The following is a 17,713-nucleotide window of genomic DNA, read 5'->3' on the forward strand; positions in this document are numbered from 1 at the left end:
AAGCGTGTGCGCGTGCGTGCGCGCGTGAGTCTCCGAGGCCCGGCAGCAATCCGCATGAAGAATTGATGAGTGGCAAGCAGGGGGTTTCCTCTTGGATGCTGTGTGATGTTCACACACTCAACAACATGGCTCCACTGAGAAATGCCGGGAAAAGACTTGAAACATATTGATGAGTTTTTTTTTGTTTTTTTTTTCAAATATCCACGTGAGGATGTTTGAAGTCTGTTGGGATTGGTGCTCATTTACTAACATATGTTTCTTTTATATTAGTCTTCATATAGATAACTCGGACCACCATCATCTTCTCAGTTTGTATTTTTTTAATGGACTATCCGCTCTAAACTAATTTAAACCTTGAACATTTCTTGACAATAATATGTTATATGTGATCTCACTAATCTAAACATGAGATTGTGATTAATATTACATTTTTTGGAATATGAATTATGAGGCAAAATCCAGCTGTTTGTATCCATCTCGCTGCCATCCCGCTGACTGCTGTGGCCGTCGGTCCAACCCAACAACGCAAGCCGAGCTTTTCTGCCGGCATATTTCCAATGTCACGATGCGGAAACGGCGCGAGCTTCAAATCGCTGCCTGGCGTTGACTTGTTTAGCGCTGTCGAACTGTTAGCTAAGATAGCATTTAGCATGAGCTAAAGTATTAAGATGAGTTGCGCTTCTATTTTCTTATAAATGTTGAATTGTACATTTGATTTGCCACAAAATTGTAGTGTCCAGGTTTTTAATTCGGAAAATCTGACCAACTTACAGTTACTCTATCTTTTCGTGGTTTCATAAATGATAAAGTAGGTAAAGTCGGGCTGCGCGCCGGGTTCAAGAATGAGGTGCTGGTAGGTTTGTGTTTGTTTCTGTTGTTATTGTGAGCGTCGACAACATCCTTGAAGAAACGCGTGTTAAATTTAGGCCGGCAGGAGTGCGCAGCGAGATAAAATGGAGCAGGAGGAGAGCACGTCGCCATCAGCGGGAGCTCGCCGAGGGAGGAGACGAACATGAATGATGCAACACTGCACCATTCTTTGTTCTTCCCTTTCTTCCTTTTTTTTTTTTTATGTTTTTTTTGCCCCATCTTCTTATTGGAGGCTCGCGTTCCCTGTCACGGACACTTTAAACAATACCCAACTTGAACCACTAACCCCAATTTGACCCCAAAGTCAATCCTTTAAACCTCACTTGAACTTCACCTTATCGTAACCGGCCATCACAGACCTTCTGGCGAGACAAGTTCTAACCACAGACTAGAAGCGATGATGATATTTCTGCTGTACTTACTTCGCCACACCGGCTATAAAAATATGAATTGGATTTCAAATCCTCCTCCTGGCATCCGAAGAACTATACGGCGAGTCGCAGTCGTACCTTTACGAGCTTGCTGTGCCTTGTAAACCGTGACGAACTCTCCGCTTCCACAACTTACAATTACTTGTTGTTCCAAATTTATTTTGGAAGTGAAATTGAAGGTCGAGCCCCTCTGCTTGTCAAGACTAAATTTCAAGTCCCTGTCGTGTCTGTCCTTGAAAATCTATCTGTCCATCCACCACCACTTTTCCACACTGTGACAACGAGGCGCTCTAAAGCAGCCATGCCTGCACGAAGCCCCAGTGCGCACACTGTCAAGTCAGTTTAAAAATAAAATAAAATAAAAAAAAAATCTGCTCAACTCGCTCTTTCTTGAGTTGAGTTCTCTGTGATGTGCATGCACTCACAGCAGACAACGAGGCGCTCGAAAGTAGCCACGCTAGCACGAAGCCTCTGTCCACAGGATGGCTGTCACACTGGACTTTAAAAAAATAAAATAGAATTTCTGCCCACCTTGCTCTTTCGTCTTTCGTCTGTGTGAGGTGCATGTACTCACTGCAGACAACGAGGCGCTCTAAAGCAGCCATGCCAGCTTGAAGACTGTGATGGACTGACCGGATGGCTTCAAGCCGAACTTGAGAAAAAAAAATGCCCCTTCCTCTCTCTTCCATTTTTCTCTGCTTGTTGTGTGTGCACTCACAGCAGACGACGAGGCACTCTGAAGCTGCCACGCCAGCACGAAGCCTCTATCCAAATCGGGCTCTTTTAAAAAAAAAAAAAAAAAAAAAAAAAAAAAAAAGATTTCTGCCCACCTTCCTTTTTCGTTTGCCTCTGTGTGAGGTGCATGTACTCACTGCAGACAACGAGACACTCCATGTCAGCTTGAAGTCCACAAGTATGGCTGTCAAGCCAGACTTGAGGAAAAAAAAAAAATCCCCCTTCCGCTCTTTCATTTTTCTCTGCTTGATGTGTGCATGCACTCACAGCAGACGACGAGGCGCTCTAAAGCAACCACGCCAGTGGACTATTTGAAGGGAAGTTGTGTTTTGAGCATGTAGGCTTAGCTAGTCATAAGTAGAATTAGTATAAGTAACAAGTTAGTTTTACTTAAAGGGACTTGTTTGACTTTGTTGTTTACGTGCGTTTGTCTCCCAAGGCCGACCTGCACCAACTCCTCCTAACACACCTCAAAAGTAAGAATAGGGATGTGTCACATTAGGTTAACATTGCCCGCCTCCCTCGTTTCCTCCGCCCCCCCCAAAATAAAAAAATAAAAAATAAAAATCCAGTCTAGGGCCGAGAATGAAAGGACGCCAGCGGCCATAAAGATGACGGACGCGCGGGGCGGCCGGCGGCTGTTTTACGACCCGCGGCGGCACTTCATTAAAGTGCGAATGAAATTGATGGGCGGCCATAATTGACCTCTGGAAAAGCTCCGCGCTCGTCTTGCACGCCGGCTATTAAGGGGAACTTCTTCTTTCTATCCGTTTGACAACTACACTGATGGATTCGCTTTTGAGGGCGGAAGAGCAACAGATTGAGAATATTAATTGGCGGCAGGTGACATTTATTCATGTTTTTCTCTCCTTTAATATGGAATGTAAATAGAATTAATCCTTTGCGTGGTTAGAAGTTAGCTAAGTCAGCTTCAGCTATCACTAAAAAATTGTGGGAAGACTAGATTATTGTGTCATAAAGAAAAATACTGTATTTTATGCTATGGATAAGAAAAAAAATATGATTGGCGTCTGCAGAACAAATTTAATGAGTAGGCCTTTTTTTTTTTTTTTTTTTTTATACTTGGTCAGACCATTTTGTCAACACCACTGTCGTTGTTATTGTTGTTTTTTTGTCGAGCACAGCAGGACCCACAGGAAGGTGTCACCATGTTTTACGATGAGGGCAATCGCTGTCTTTATTTTCCTTCCTCACAACAATGAATCACCTTTTTTTTTGGGACTCGCCAGGTTTTGCCAATTGCGTGCAGGAAGATTGGAAGTGTCAGTAGGGGGTCTCGCAAAACATGACCCTCACAAAACTGACTTTGTTCTCAGAAGTTGGAAAAATTCAGCCCCGAGTACTAGTTCGACTTATCATTGCAAAAATTGGTGGATGTGTCCATCATGACGAATTGCATGAAAAAAAAGTCTTTAAGGGCCAATGCCTAAAATAGAACAAGAAGTCAGCCATTTTGGATGAATATTGAACTCCTACAAGGGAATTCGGCCAATTGGAAGCACTACAGAATATTATACTTTTATAGTTATGAAAATTAACGAAATAAACTTAAATTGAAAAGCATTTTCGTTAACAAAATAAAAGAGATAATGGGTTTAAAAAATAACTAAAATAACTAACGTTAATATTACTTTTCTAAAACTAAATGTAATTCGAGTAAAACTGTCCGTATATACCGATTAATTTTATACATGAGCTATCGATGTTTATATTTAGATGGGTTTAAGTCAGAATTTAAGTCAGAATTTTACCGACTAGTCAAAACAAATTACTCCAATTAATATTGTTTTTTTCGAACAGCAGCAAAATTAAGACAATTAAGCAATAATTGATTAATGAATTGATCAAAATTAAGTAACAAAATCCACCCGTTTTTTTTTCTCCATTTCGGGGCGGCCATTTTGCCACTTCCTGTCGATTGAAAAGGGGCTCAGGTAACAGCCAATCACGGCTCACCTGTTATCTGAGATTGGTCATGTGACGTTCGCAAGAAGAGCTGTGATTGGTCGTGATTGAGCCGTGAGGAGATGTGACAAAATGGCCACCCCCTGAAATAGATCCAAATGACAATATGACTAAAACGAAACATTTTTGAAAACATAAAAACTAACAAACTTGCCGTAAAAAGTAATAAAATCATGCTGAATTTAAAAACAAACAGTCAAAACTATCGTGAAAAATGCCAAAGTCTTCCAACCTTGGTCAAGCATTCTGTTTGTTTTGAGTCTTTTGTGTGTCCCCTCATGATTATTTGTCTTGCTCACCGCACCAGCGCGGCTGTTGCTGTCCTGCTGCATAAAACATGAGGCGTGTTGCATTCATGCCGGGTGACAGGTCGCCACCATTGATGTCTGCTCAGCCTGACATTTGCTAAGCAGCCGCTCGCCGTCTCGCCGCCGCCGGCAAGGCTAAGGATTGTTTGTTTTCCTTTTTTTTGTGTGTCGTCTCGCCTTCTCTGCTGTCACCGCCGCGCCGACATCGTTAGGAAAACCAAAGTCATGTTTTCGTCGAGGGTACCGCCGGTGTTCTAGCGCTGCCGGGAGGCACCCAAACAAGCCGTGGCGGTTGCCACGGCGACGGTGCCGCGCTGTCATTTCCAGTGAGGATGCGTAAACACTCGGAAGATGTACAATCGATCGCTTGCTAACCGCTAAACAACATGGCAGCCAGGCATGTGCGCGTTGACGAGCTGGTTAGCATGGAAGAAGAAGGATCGGTGTAATTTTTGTTCTCTCTGTTGCAAAAATGAAAATGAAACACTGAGGTTTTGTTAATTAACGAGTATCAGTAAACTGATAGTAGCGGCTAGCAAGCTAGCATAATTAAGAACTGATGGTAGTAGCTAGCAAGCTAACATAACTAAAGACCGAAAGTGGTGGCTAGCTAACAAGCTAACGTAACTTAACAAAAGCTCACGTAAAAACAACCAATCCAGCTTAAAATCACTTCTGTGGCTCGTTTTTTTGTGTGTTAGATTAGAAAACACAAAATAATCATTCACTTTTTCAGTTTTTGATCTTTGTTTGCCAAATTGACATGGAGATAGCAAATAAAACAGATTTGTAAGCTGTCGAAAAAGGGAGACAAACAAAGACGTTTGTTGTCAGGCAAAGTGCTGATGGCGTTAGTATCGGGAAAAACAGACTCGAGCGCGTCCGGATATTTATGGCGGGATATTTTTGCTTATTGACAGAGACATAAAATGCGCGATGGTGCACGGCAATAAAAATGGAGCCAGTCGCAGATCGATGCGGTGATGCCAAGGCTTTCTTAGGTTTGTCTGCAACGTACTGTAACATGCTCAATTGCATTTTGAAGCATCATTTTGTTTTTTAATGATACGTGGTTCCCACCTAATGCTTTCAGTGACTTAATTGCAATTTTGGCAATATATATATATGAAGATAATTTGCCAGAGAATTTAGGATATTTGACATGATTTTTTTTAACTTATTGTGCGTTGGCTGCCTTGGCGGAGGTCGCGTTCGTGTTCTCTTTGTCTGAAAACTGGCTACACTCTATTGTATCATCTCACACACACAACAAGAAATAAAAATGAAATCCAAAGATGCCGGCGGTAATTAGGCTTTTCCTTCGTCTCAGCTGTCATCCTTTTCGCCCCGCCGTTGCTTCTGTGCGCTTCCGAAGGCATCAAACAAACAAACAAGTGGGAGCAAGATGCATTGTGGGTCCTCCTCAAGGGCGCCCTTCATGCCACAAGATGTCTTCATGTTCCCAACGTAGTCGCGCTCCTTGTCGAGTGCATCGCGCTCGTGTTTTTTCCCCAACACGCTCGTGAGACTCGTCTTTTGATGTTTACGAAACTCTACTCAAGTAAACGTAGCGTTAGCGAACAACTCTGTGACGGTCAATGAAGGCACTAAATACTACTTTCGGCTCACCTAAGACGCTAAATTGGAGATGAGACAGACGGGAGAGCAGACAGACGGGAAATGGACGACGCATCAAAGGGACGGCCTTGCCCCCTTTTTTCCCCGCCATCTTCTCCGCCTCCGTCGGGCAGAGCCTCAAAGTGAAACTGACTTTCCAATTTACATGCGCGTGATTAAAGCGCAGCACGACGAGACCTCTGCCAAGGCTTAAACGCTCGTCACCTGTCCAATTAACGGCCCGTCTACCAACTTAATGGCTACGATTATTGAAAAGTTTCATCCCAAAGAAATTCACAAATTGTTCTTACGACCTTATGTGCATTCTGAATCCGATCCGGTTCGTTAATTGGATTTGACGTCTAGGAAAAAAACAACAACAAACGGACATGTTTAGAGGTACTCGTACATAGTGTGGTCATTATAGAAAATTTTTACAATCGATTAATCTATCAATTATTCAATCGACTAATCTGATTATTTTAAGTTTGTTTATTAACCAGTAGGGATATAACGATAACCAAACATCACGATATGATATGACTTGATATTTGTATCTGTTTCCGTTTTGCAGCAATTAGCATTAAAATACAGCTAAGTTTCATCAATAGTCAAATTCCTGGTGAAAAACTGTCAAAAAAGCTTGTTGCAACATGGCCATGGCTGAGCTCTTACACTCTGTAACGTTTACGAAAACACATACGTTCAGTTGTTAAAGCTGAACATGCAATGTTTACGACTCATACGTGACGTTTCATGAAAACCGATAAATCACCGTCGCCGTTTACCAAACGTTTTGTCATTTTCGACAAACGGCGTGCGGCTTGATGTCGAAGGAAGTTGAAGGGTCCTAAAAAAAGGAGTCGTGTCCATGGGCCTCTGCTCACTCACATAACTCGCATTAACCATTCATGACTTAATTAGCGTGAAGTGAAACACTTTATTGCTCGGCCGCTACACTAGTGTGCACGTGCGTGTGTGCGTTAGAGACATTAAATCAAGGGGATGTTCAGCTGGGAAAAGGTTTTTATAACCCCTCTCACACATACTGTCACTCACTCATTCATGTATTCATTCACTCACTCTTGTCTGTCTTTGTCGCACGCTTGCAATCGCACTCACCCTGCACTCGGCAATCTATCAGAGTGAACGAGCGCACGCGCGCAGTCTGGGCTGAAAGCCAAGTGCGTCTCCCGTGAGTGCATGTCGAGTGCCGTAATATAAAATAAATAATAATAAAGAAGCCGGTGTGCGTTTTTAATATTCCGCGCACGCCGGTTCGCACCCAAAGTGCTGAGGCGGATGTTTTGGCCATAAACGACCTGGCCAGATCGTCGCACCGTCTCCGCCGCCGCGTCAAGCGTCACGTCAAGGACACGCTTGCGGGACAATTTATTTGGTCCGGCGACTTCCAAAGACATCAAGAGAGGAATTCATGTTGCGCGGCGAACCCTCGCTCGATCGCGCTTCATCTTTGACTTCAAAACCAGTTATCACTTTTCATTAAAGGGATACTTCACTGATTTAGCTCATTATAGCAATCCTAAGTAAATATTTTGTCTATAATTATTAATAACGGTATAAGTATTTGTCTACATTTTTTTTTCGTATGATCACTTTGTGCACTTTGTTTAAGAATAAGAAAAGACAAAATATTTTGTCATGTTTGGGATATTTCTGGGGGAAAACATTGATGACGTATTTTCTATTTATCATTTAACTTTGTCCTAATTTTGTCCTTAAAAAAAGAAAAAGAAAAAAGAAACAGAAAAACATTTAAGGTTGAAGTATAATTGAGAATAAGCAATTCATCGGCGATACTGGCCCTGTATTTACGTGGTATTGGATCTCATCGCACCACTATTGTCCGCTAGCTTAATGCTAGTAGGCAATGATTAGCATCGATAACCCTTAAAGCAGTGGATATTTGAACACAAACCATGTTGAAGGGGGCTAGAACAGATTAAACAAGATGATTTAAGACTTGTGCTTGATTTTAACCACTGCACTTTTAATTACTATAACGTCGATGCTAATTCACATTAGCATGACTTTGGTGTTTCACGTTAGCATACTTTTGTTAGCGTAAATGACAAGGTTTGGTTCATATTTTTGCCGTTTCATTATACAATTGGCTTAATTAATGTGTCAGTTTTTTTCAGGAAATTTCAACTGGGAGTGATAAATTATTTGTCACTTAGAGAGGCTTAAAAAGTCATCATTCATGTCACAAGCTAGCGCTGAAAGAGTTTCCGATAGCGACGTCTCAATTTCCCCGTGTCGAATATCTTTTATTTGCGCTTCCTGCGTGTAAAGCATCTTTTATTCCCTTGGCAAATGGCGTTGATTTGCGCCCTCCAGGCCGCGCCGGCGTTTATTTCGTCAGCGCGACGACAAATCAAACGTTTTGAGCCCGAGGCCGTCGCCTGGCAGGAAGTGATGAACGTCATTTGTTTACGCGCCTCCCCCTCGAGTTATTTACTTTTAATCCCGCCGTGGAATTCTCCACTGTTTGCAAATGATTACTGCTCGGCTTCCCTGCCAGCGGAGGTGTTTTTTTTTTTTTTTTATTATTATGATGTTGCTCCTCTCGTGTTTATCGCATTAAAAGTGTCACGCTGGGGCGACGCGGTGAAGACATTAGGAAGACGTTCTGAGTCCGGTCATCAGTCGCAATGCACAACACAGCAATTACGATTGGGTTTTATTGAGAAAAATGACTTTGGTTTGGGGCCAGCCCGTGATGGAAGGATCACAGTGAATAAATATCTCAACGGGAAAGTACAGACACAAAATGGAGGGCGTGTGTACGAATCATCCAATTGGCTTTGATGTTTACGAAGACGCGCGCTAGCTCCGTTGAATATAAAATCGTCGGGCGTGAATTAAAAAATGTTGCATTCATTGTCGTTGAAGACGCTAACCGGTCGGGGTGTAACGATATTCAAATGTTGCAGTACGATATCCATCCATTTTCTTAACCGCTTGCTCCTCACAAGGGTCACGGGGTGCTGGAGCCTATCCCAGCTGGCTTCGGGAAGATCATAATGATATATATATATATATATATATATATATATATATATATATATATATATATATATTAGGGGTGTTAAAAAAAATCGATTCGGCGATATATCGCGATACTACATCGCGCGATTCTCGAATCGATTCAAAAAGGGCAGAATCGATTTTTTATTTTTTTATTTTTTTTTTAATTTTTTTTTTTAGGATTCACACCTTGAGCATGGAAGAATGTTATATGAACGGAACATTAAGCCTTAATATTTTATTTTAATGCTGTTCAAACATGAAACAGATTACAACCTCTATAAGACTGAAATTTCAGATAAATAAATAATACATTTTCATATAAATCTTACACTCTACAAGCTTACTGATTAGTATTTTCTAAATTTGAATGAAAAAAAATCGCAACAATCGACTTATAAATTCGTATCGGGATTAATCGGTATCGAATCGAATCGTGACCTGTGAATCGTGATACGAATCGAATCGTCAGGTACTAGGCAATTCACACCCCTAATATATATATATATATATATATATATATACATATACACATATATGATATGCAAAGCAGGTAGATTTTAACGCGTCCGGAACGTATACCAGCAAAGTGTTTCCGCGTTGCATTTGCATTTGTGTTATTTTTCGTTACAATATGATGACCGTTGAGCTCCGTAATTTAGGTCTGGTCCAGGAAAATCTGCGTATAAATGACGGCAATTGTTTTTAAGTTATATACCGTAATTTTCCCGATGCAGCCCACTTGGTAATATATTTTCTTCCATGCGGCCCCTGAGCTAATATGAGTTTGACACCTCTGCTCTAAATAGTCTCCGGTGTTTATTCAAAAGTATAGAAGACGCAAACTTGTCTTTACTGTTTACGAAAACACGCAAGTTGAATTTGTTCAATTCTTTACATGTTTTGTTACGCTTATTTATTATGTGTAAAAAAAAAAAAAAAAAAGGAGTAAGCCAAGGTCCTTTGATATTTTGAGAAAACGTGTTGATTGAAGACGGTTCTGAAAACGCGTCAGAAGTGTTGCAGATGTTTGCGGGATAGCGAGAGGCCAGACGGTCGCACGTCAGGCCTCAGACGGCGACGCATTTTCATCCTTCAGTCAAAACCAGATAACAGATGAAAAACAGCCGGCGAGGATTAGAAATGGATCCGCTCTCCTGGGGAAATGATCAAAGTCGGGATATGGCGACGGGGGAACGCAATCTGCATCGGCATAGCTTTTTAGTCCCCCCATCTCTTCCTGCTTTTATTTGGGGGTTAGGGTCTATAACGTTGCCACCAGAAATAAAACCTGAAATCGTCTTTTTTTTTTTTTTTTTTAAATGCAAAACTACATCCATATCTGATTGTTTGTTTTATCAATGGAGATGAGGACATAATTGACAATTTCTGTAGAGTACAGTGTCCTACATGTGCCAACAAGCAAGATGACCAAAAATCTCTTTACACTTAAAAAGCAATTACCAATTATGGATCAAAAATTGTCTGATCCACCTTATGGGTCAATTTGACCCAACTTCATGGACTATACACAATGACCAAATTTTTTGACCCAACTAAAGGATCTGACCAATATTTATGAGTTGTTTTATACTGAAAGACCCACTTCTTGCCTCAAAGTTAGGTCAAATCGGCCCAAGTAGAGAATCGGTCCATTTGTGACCCATAATTGAGTTATTTTTGACCTAACTAATTTATAGTGTAGTGTCTTATTACCCAAAAATGACACCAAAGGAGATGCAGGAATTGCTGGCAAGTAATGCCTGTGTTCTACATGTGACATCAATCTACCCAAATATCTGGGAAGTCACAAAATGAGAAACATACTAAATGAGCTGCAGGAATTTCTAGCAGGTTGTGGCTGTTTCCTGCATGTGACAACAATCTCCAATACTTCTAGGAGATGGATTCATAATCGTATTTGCTTTTTGAAGTCATGTGAAGTGCTGCCAACAGTCTTCCTTATATCAGGGCGACGAGCTAAGAGGCTGCAGAAAGAATTTGAACAAATACTGGCTCTTAAAATTACACAAAAAAGTACAATAAAGGAGCTGCAAGCTTTTCTGTACTGCATCTGGCCCTAATTGGGCCATCAATCTCCCCGTATTGTCTGTGAGGTTACTGAAGCGGCTCTTAAGGATGTTCTTTCAAATGACGTGACACTCTTTAAGATAACAACTGGCCCACGTCTTGACGTCTGGCCGGACAGAAACAGTCAAACTCGGAGGACAAGATTGCCGTCCAATTGCATAAATTGGAAGGCGAGTTGTAAAACAAGCAAACGGGCGTGTTCATTTGTACGCACAGGAAATTAACCGCCTCCTTCCTCATCGCCAATTCCGCACATTTCCCCCGCTAGCTAATTGGCCCGCGTCACAGCACATTGTTCCGGCCTCCATTATTGCAACCGGGGTTTTTTTTTTAAAAATTTTATGCAAACGATTGGAGCGTTATTAATTCAACTCCTAGAACATTTGTGTGTTAATACTGTACGTCCGCTAACAAGATGATAAACACGTGCTGGAGCCATGCCTGAAAGATGGAAGAAATACATCTTTGTGTGTGTCTGTGTGTGCAAAAGGAACACTTGCTTCAAGGCTGACAACCCACAACTACTACATGAATATCCGTTAGGGCATTTCACATGAGCTAGCAGACTTTTATCTGAAGTAAATATAGTTTGGTAGTAAGTAGCTGATAAGCATGTACTGGATGGATGTAAATGTACGCAAAAAAATATTGTTAATAGGGATGTGAAAATTAGTGCGTTTAATTTTGAGTTCATTTAAAAGTTTCTTTAACGCCAGTCAATGAGTTAATATGAAAAGAAAAATGTTGTCACCAATGTCTAAAAAATACAATTATGCCATCTAGTGGCGTTAAAATAACCTCAACACAAATCAATATGACACTTGTTTTGTTTACAGTACAGTGCATCGTATTAATTTTAACTAAATTTTATGAATAATTGTAAAATTACTGTATCAATGATCTAACAGATGTTTTAATATAATAACATTTAGAACAGTTATAAAATTTGCGATGAATCATGATTTTAACTATAGAAGTCATGCAATAAACATTTTAATCCTCCGACACCCCTAATTGTTAAGGAGCTACAGGAAAATTTGGGGAAAAATTCCTGGCTGTGTCCTACACGTGACAACAATCTAGGCTATGTTCCATAGCGCTTCCTTGGAGGAACTCCTGAACACGTAAATGTGATTGCAAAGTACACGAAAGGGGCTGGAGAAGTCATTCCGAGCAAGTACGGAATGATGGATGACGTAAAGCACAATTCCACGTTGAGTAAATCAAAGTCTTTATGCTTATTTTTTTTGTCATTTGACAGAAAAATAATCACAGCTACCTCGAGTGCCGGCAGCTGTGCTCGGTTTAAAAAAAACGAAAAACAAAAAAACAAAAACAGCAGGCCAGGCAAGAAGGCGTGCACTCGGAGAATGAGCTTGATATCGGCTGAATGGCAACTAAATGCCGCGCCTGAGCACTTATCAGTCCGCCTCGGCAGATGCGTGACTTCTTCCCCACTTTTTAACGGCGCAATTGTGGAGGTGACTGGAGGAGCTCTTAAGCATGGAAGCGTGCACAAAAGATTACGTTTCAAGTCGACATTGAGATGGCGTGGGGGAAGTTTGAGGCGGGGAAAGAAGACGTAGAAATAACCTTGAACTCTCAAGGCTTAAAAAACAAAAAAAAAAAAAAAAAAAAAACATGCACCTGTTGTAGCAGGATACATTTTTTAGAATATTCCATCCATCCATTTTCCGTGGGGGGTGCTGGAGCCTATCCCATGTGGCCGTGGGCAGTAGGCGGGGTACACCTTGAACTGGTTGCCAGCCAGTCGCAGATTTTTAGAATATTTTGCATGTTAATTACTGAAAGATCGCTAAGTCAGCAGCAATCTGCCGCAGGAAGTGGAATGCTCTGACTTTCAGAATAATTACAAAAAATACAGGAAGTGAAACGTTAATCAAAATAATAGTTTGTTTTGCCTAATTGAAAAAATTTAAATTGTATTTGTGTAATCTCTACCAGTATTAGTTTGGGACAGGAATTTCTGGCAAGCAAAACTTAGTACATGTGACAACAGTCGCCTATATGTATGTATTTTATGCAAATGAGCCAGACCTCGTCCCGCCCACATATAGATGGTGGCAAAATTGGCTCGTTTTCGGGGCGGATCTGTTTTATGCAAATGAGCCAGACGTCCCACCCACATATGGGAATGAAAAACTATTTTTGTAAGAGTCTAAAACAGTATATTAATGATCCATTTAAAAGCTAAAATTGTAGATGACAAAATGAGACCTAAATTCGCACCCTTTATATTTGCTTTAACACGACTCATAGAGGTTAAAAATAGAATGTGAAGTTGTCAGTATCGAGAAGAACAAGAAAAAGTGCAGTTACCTAATTGACTGCAATTGACTTGCGTAGGCGATGGTTGTCATCCTTTGATAAGAAATCGGTGCTAGCAAGCCACGCCCACCTCTCCAGGCGCTCCCCAATTAGAAGAGCGCCACCGACACGTTGCATTTGATGGGAGCAAAAGATAAAAAAAGAGCACGAGAACAGCATGAAATGAAGAAGTACTCCGTGGAATTGCAAACTAATGATCACCGCGCAACATCGTTATCTCATTCAGCTGTATTTTTTAATATCGAGTGAACCGTAACTACGTGTTCATTACATTTGACATCCGTCCAGCCAATGAAACATCCGCTCCAACCGCCGTCCATCTGTCCAACAAAATGTCCGGCAGTCCCTCACAGGCTTTTCTCTCGACGCATAACAGCTGATGAATGTGTTTACCCCGTTGGTCTTCATTAGAAACTCTTCCTAACCCTGTCACATTGTTTGTACGCGTATGCAAATGATGGGAATTTGTCTTCTGTCGAGGAAGAACGCGCGCGCGCCGTCATCATCTTAGCACCTGCGCCCAAAACGCGGCAGTCACGGCAATCCATCATCTCAGCCTGCCGTCACTTCCAATTATCAAGCCATTAGCTGACACGCACGCACACAAGATGGCACTCACTTCCATTCATAACTCTTGTCAACAATTACGAGTGACATTCAAAAACAATCAGGAAGAGGATTGACACTTTTCTTTAGTGAGACATTTTGATGTCCATTCAGGCGTAATTTAGTCAGTTGAACATTAATGGATGTAACCCAAAATCTAAGGGCTAGGTGCCTTAGCGTCACTTTATTATAAACAAAACTGCTTGAAAAACAGGTCTAGTAAAGATAATCAGTCTGACCCGCTTTAAAAATATAGACTAAACCAATCTAGGTTTTATTAGTCACTAAAGTACACTGTCAAATTGATAATGTGTACTTTTCAACACCAAAATATTCAACCAAACCATATACAGTAATCCCTTCTGAAAGCCCCGCTATCTTCATGCTAACATGTAATGTGAAACACCATTAGCAGCTAGCAGGCTAACAAAAATTAGCATAGATGTTCTAAACCTCGACATTAGTGCTTCTCACTTCTTTTCTCCTACACCCTTCTAGAAAGAAGAAAACATTTTTGCGCCAACCCAACTCTCTAATTATTAAAAAAATATATACAATTTGTTTATAAAATTGTAATCCCTTCTGTGAGAAAGCCACACTATCTGAATGCTAACAAATATAATGTGAAACACCATTAGCAGCTAGCAGGCTAACAAAAACTAGCATAGATGTTCTAAACCAGTGCATCAGTGCTTCTAACTTATTTTCTCCTACACCCTGCTAGGAAGAAGAAAACATTTTGTGCCAACCCAACTCTCTGATTATTAAAAAAAAAAAAAAAAAAGTCTATAAAATTGTAATTCCTTCTGAAGAAAGCTTAGCTTATCTTAATGCTAACATATAATGTGAAATACAATTAGCAGCTAGCAGGCTAACGAAAATTAGCATAGATGTTTTAAACCTCGACAACCCAAGTCTCTGACTATAAAAAAAATATATATAATTTTTCTATAAAATCGTTAGACGTACAAAAAAAGAAAAAAAAAAATCTTCAATCACCCTAAACTTTTTCTTGACAATAATATTTTCTATGCTGCCTCACTAGTCTAAACACGGTCTTCTGATTAATATTTGTGGAATATGAGTTAAGGAGCGAAGGCCACTCGTTTTTATCCATTATAGTGGGCGGCCATTTTGCAACTTGCAAACTCACAATGTTAGTCCGAATGCCATGTTTAGAAATTTGGGTTGACTTTGACGTTTTGGGTTGACTTCCCATTTAACGTTGCTTTAAAAATCTGTCAAATAGTGGCAGCCTCGCGGGGGGGGTTCACTGTCCAAAAAAAAAAAAAAGGGGGGCGACATAAAATATAATAACACAAATGGCGGTGCAGCTGTCATCCAACTTATCAGTGGAAATCAACCCGCGTCTTGCGTCTGATCTCCAGAGAAGACCGCCGTTATCACCTCTGTAAAAGCCGAATATTAAAAACAAGACGCTATTGAATGCGTTTTATTCATCTTGCGTGCAGATCATCCGGCATGGCCTGGCGTGAGATGGCCGTCGCGCAAACACTTGACGCTCCTTGCAATCGTGGAAGGTGAAGACGAAGCGGCGGAAGCAGCAGCAGGAGGAGGCGTGAGCATGAATAAAGATTACCTGCGCGGAGGAGAGAGAGAGAGAGAGTGAGTGAGTGTTGTTTTTATTTTTTCTTATCCCCCCCCCCCCACTTCTTCGATGTGTAGAACTTATTACTCCCTGCTGGCTGCTTGTTGAAGATCAACTGCAATGCAGTAATTGCACCAACAATTTACTGCTCTCTATGCACCTCTCGAGTCACGCTGCACTCGAAACATGCATTTAAGCATCGGCGCAGCGTCTCTATTGAAAGGCGGAATAAACACAAATACCTCCGCCAAGCATAGAGGTAAGCGTCCCTTTGCAAACTGCAAGCAACAATTAACGCTGCAAACAGTGATGTGGTTGTAGTTGTTTTATCATTGGCAAGCCATAGGAATTATTTTACAACCCCCCCCACTATACTACTACTACGCTACACCACTGCTATGCTACACTGCTATGCTTGCTTTCCTTATACAATTATTGACACCAGTCCAATCATATAATCAGCTCTTCTTACTACAGTCTTACTACAGCTAATCTGGAGGGTAAGCTAAGGAGAGAAAAAAACGTAATTTTGAAATCAACTTGGCCATTTTAAAATACTGTACAATTAAAAAAAAAAAAAAAAAAGAAATAATGTAATTTTTTTTATTGTAGATTTTACAGAAATTTGTTAGTGTGAGATAAAACAAAAAAATTAGTGCTTTGCAGACAACTTTTGGCATGTATAGGCAATTATAAACCTTTTTGTAGAGGGCGGTTGCCCTCAAATACGCATTGATTTTCTCTATTTGTGGCAGGACCAAATTTATGTTTACATAAATTTGTGAGAGAGAAAAAAAATGGGAACACTTTTTGTCCGTTTTTGTGTTGCGTTTCAATTTTTTTTTTTTTGCCTAGCAAATTCCGTTTACCTTCATTAATTACTTGGAAATAAACAACCCTTAGCGATCTCTGAAGTGCTCTTGTCGGTTTGAGTGCAGGATGACGCAAAAAAAAAAAAAAAGGAAGGACGTAGCCAAATGAAAGACCCTGTAGAGTGAATTCAGACTTTTTGTTTCGAAATAAGTAGACATGTTTGAAGAGAATTGCGGAAAACGTGGAGATACAACATAATACTGCATGGCCCGCTTTAGAACGCCTCATTGTTGGCTGTGAGTGCTTGAAGGCGGGGGTGAGATGGAGGGGGTGAGGAGTTTGAGACACAAGGCTCCGGTCACGCGTCCGTTTGTCAGCCTCTCTGCCTTTTCTTTACCCTTATGAAACAATTCCAAAATGGCCGACGCGGTCGGCGGCGGAGCCTGGAACCAATTAGCGGCCTCGTTTGGGGCGAGCGCGCGCCGTGTCGCTCCTCTGCCCGTTTCCCGACGGCCCCTTTTAACCCTCGCTCGCTTGTTTTGCTTTTTCCTCTCGCCAATCAAACGGGTCCGTCTTCTCCTTTGGGGGGCGCCGACGAGCGCCGGTTAAATGGGATACGAGGTTATGTTTGGAGCGCGGCGGGTGAGCTGGAAAACGTCAAACAGCTGCGTGGCGAGCGCCTGGCCTATTTTTGCGACTTCAATTTGCCTGATTGCTCGTTCCCACGGCGGACACGGATGATAACGTTCCCATTATTACAGTAGGGTGGACTTTATTTCGATTCATCGTTCGCACCCCCACTATGGATCATTTTTAATGTTTGTAAACAAGGGCCAGGTGGTGGCAGAAAAACGGGTGACTAGCACCGAAACCATGACAACAAAAAAATCTTTTTTTGACACGAGGCAGATTTCGGGCTGTGCAATTAATCGAAGTTCTATTACGGTTACGAAAATTGGCATAATTGTGATTAAAAAAAAGATTAATAATACTAATTTTGAGTTGTTTACATTTTTGAAAATGACTAATTTAATAATTTATCTTGTTTGGTCCAAAAGGAACTTGCATAATAGCGTTTCAAATAAATGTATTTGTCTTTTAATATTTTACGTTTCAACATTTTCTTGTTTTGTACCTTAAAAAAAAAAAAAAAAAAAAAGATTGTCCTCATCGTGATTTCAATTATTACCAAATTAAATAGTGATTAGGGCTGCACAATGTATCAAAAAATATATATATATCGATAT

General features: G+C 40.9%; 1 protein-coding gene across 5 annotated transcripts in view; it reads left to right on the top strand.

The window, feature by feature from the left end:
* The window catches only part of man1a1 (mannosidase, alpha, class 1A, member 1), a 105,553-nt gene that overhangs the window by 17,239 nt on the left and 70,601 nt on the right, over window positions 1-17,713 (top strand). For 2 of the 5 annotated variants that reach the window (XM_077510053.1, XM_077510055.1), the window contains one exon: window positions 15,517-15,670. The exons of 2 other annotated variants lie outside the window; for them this stretch is intronic. The gene's annotated coding sequence lies outside the window, so the exon portion shown is untranslated. Of the gene's footprint in view, window positions 1-15,516; window positions 15,675-17,713 lie in introns of all 5 variants that reach the window. One more of the 5 variants, XM_077510054.1, reaches the window with a different exon arrangement.

Source organism: Festucalex cinctus, chromosome 21 (genome assembly GCF_051991245.1).
Source record: "Festucalex cinctus isolate MCC-2025b chromosome 21, RoL_Fcin_1.0, whole genome shotgun sequence".
NCBI classification, from domain to species: Eukaryota; Metazoa; Chordata; class Actinopteri; order Syngnathiformes; family Syngnathidae; genus Festucalex; species Festucalex cinctus.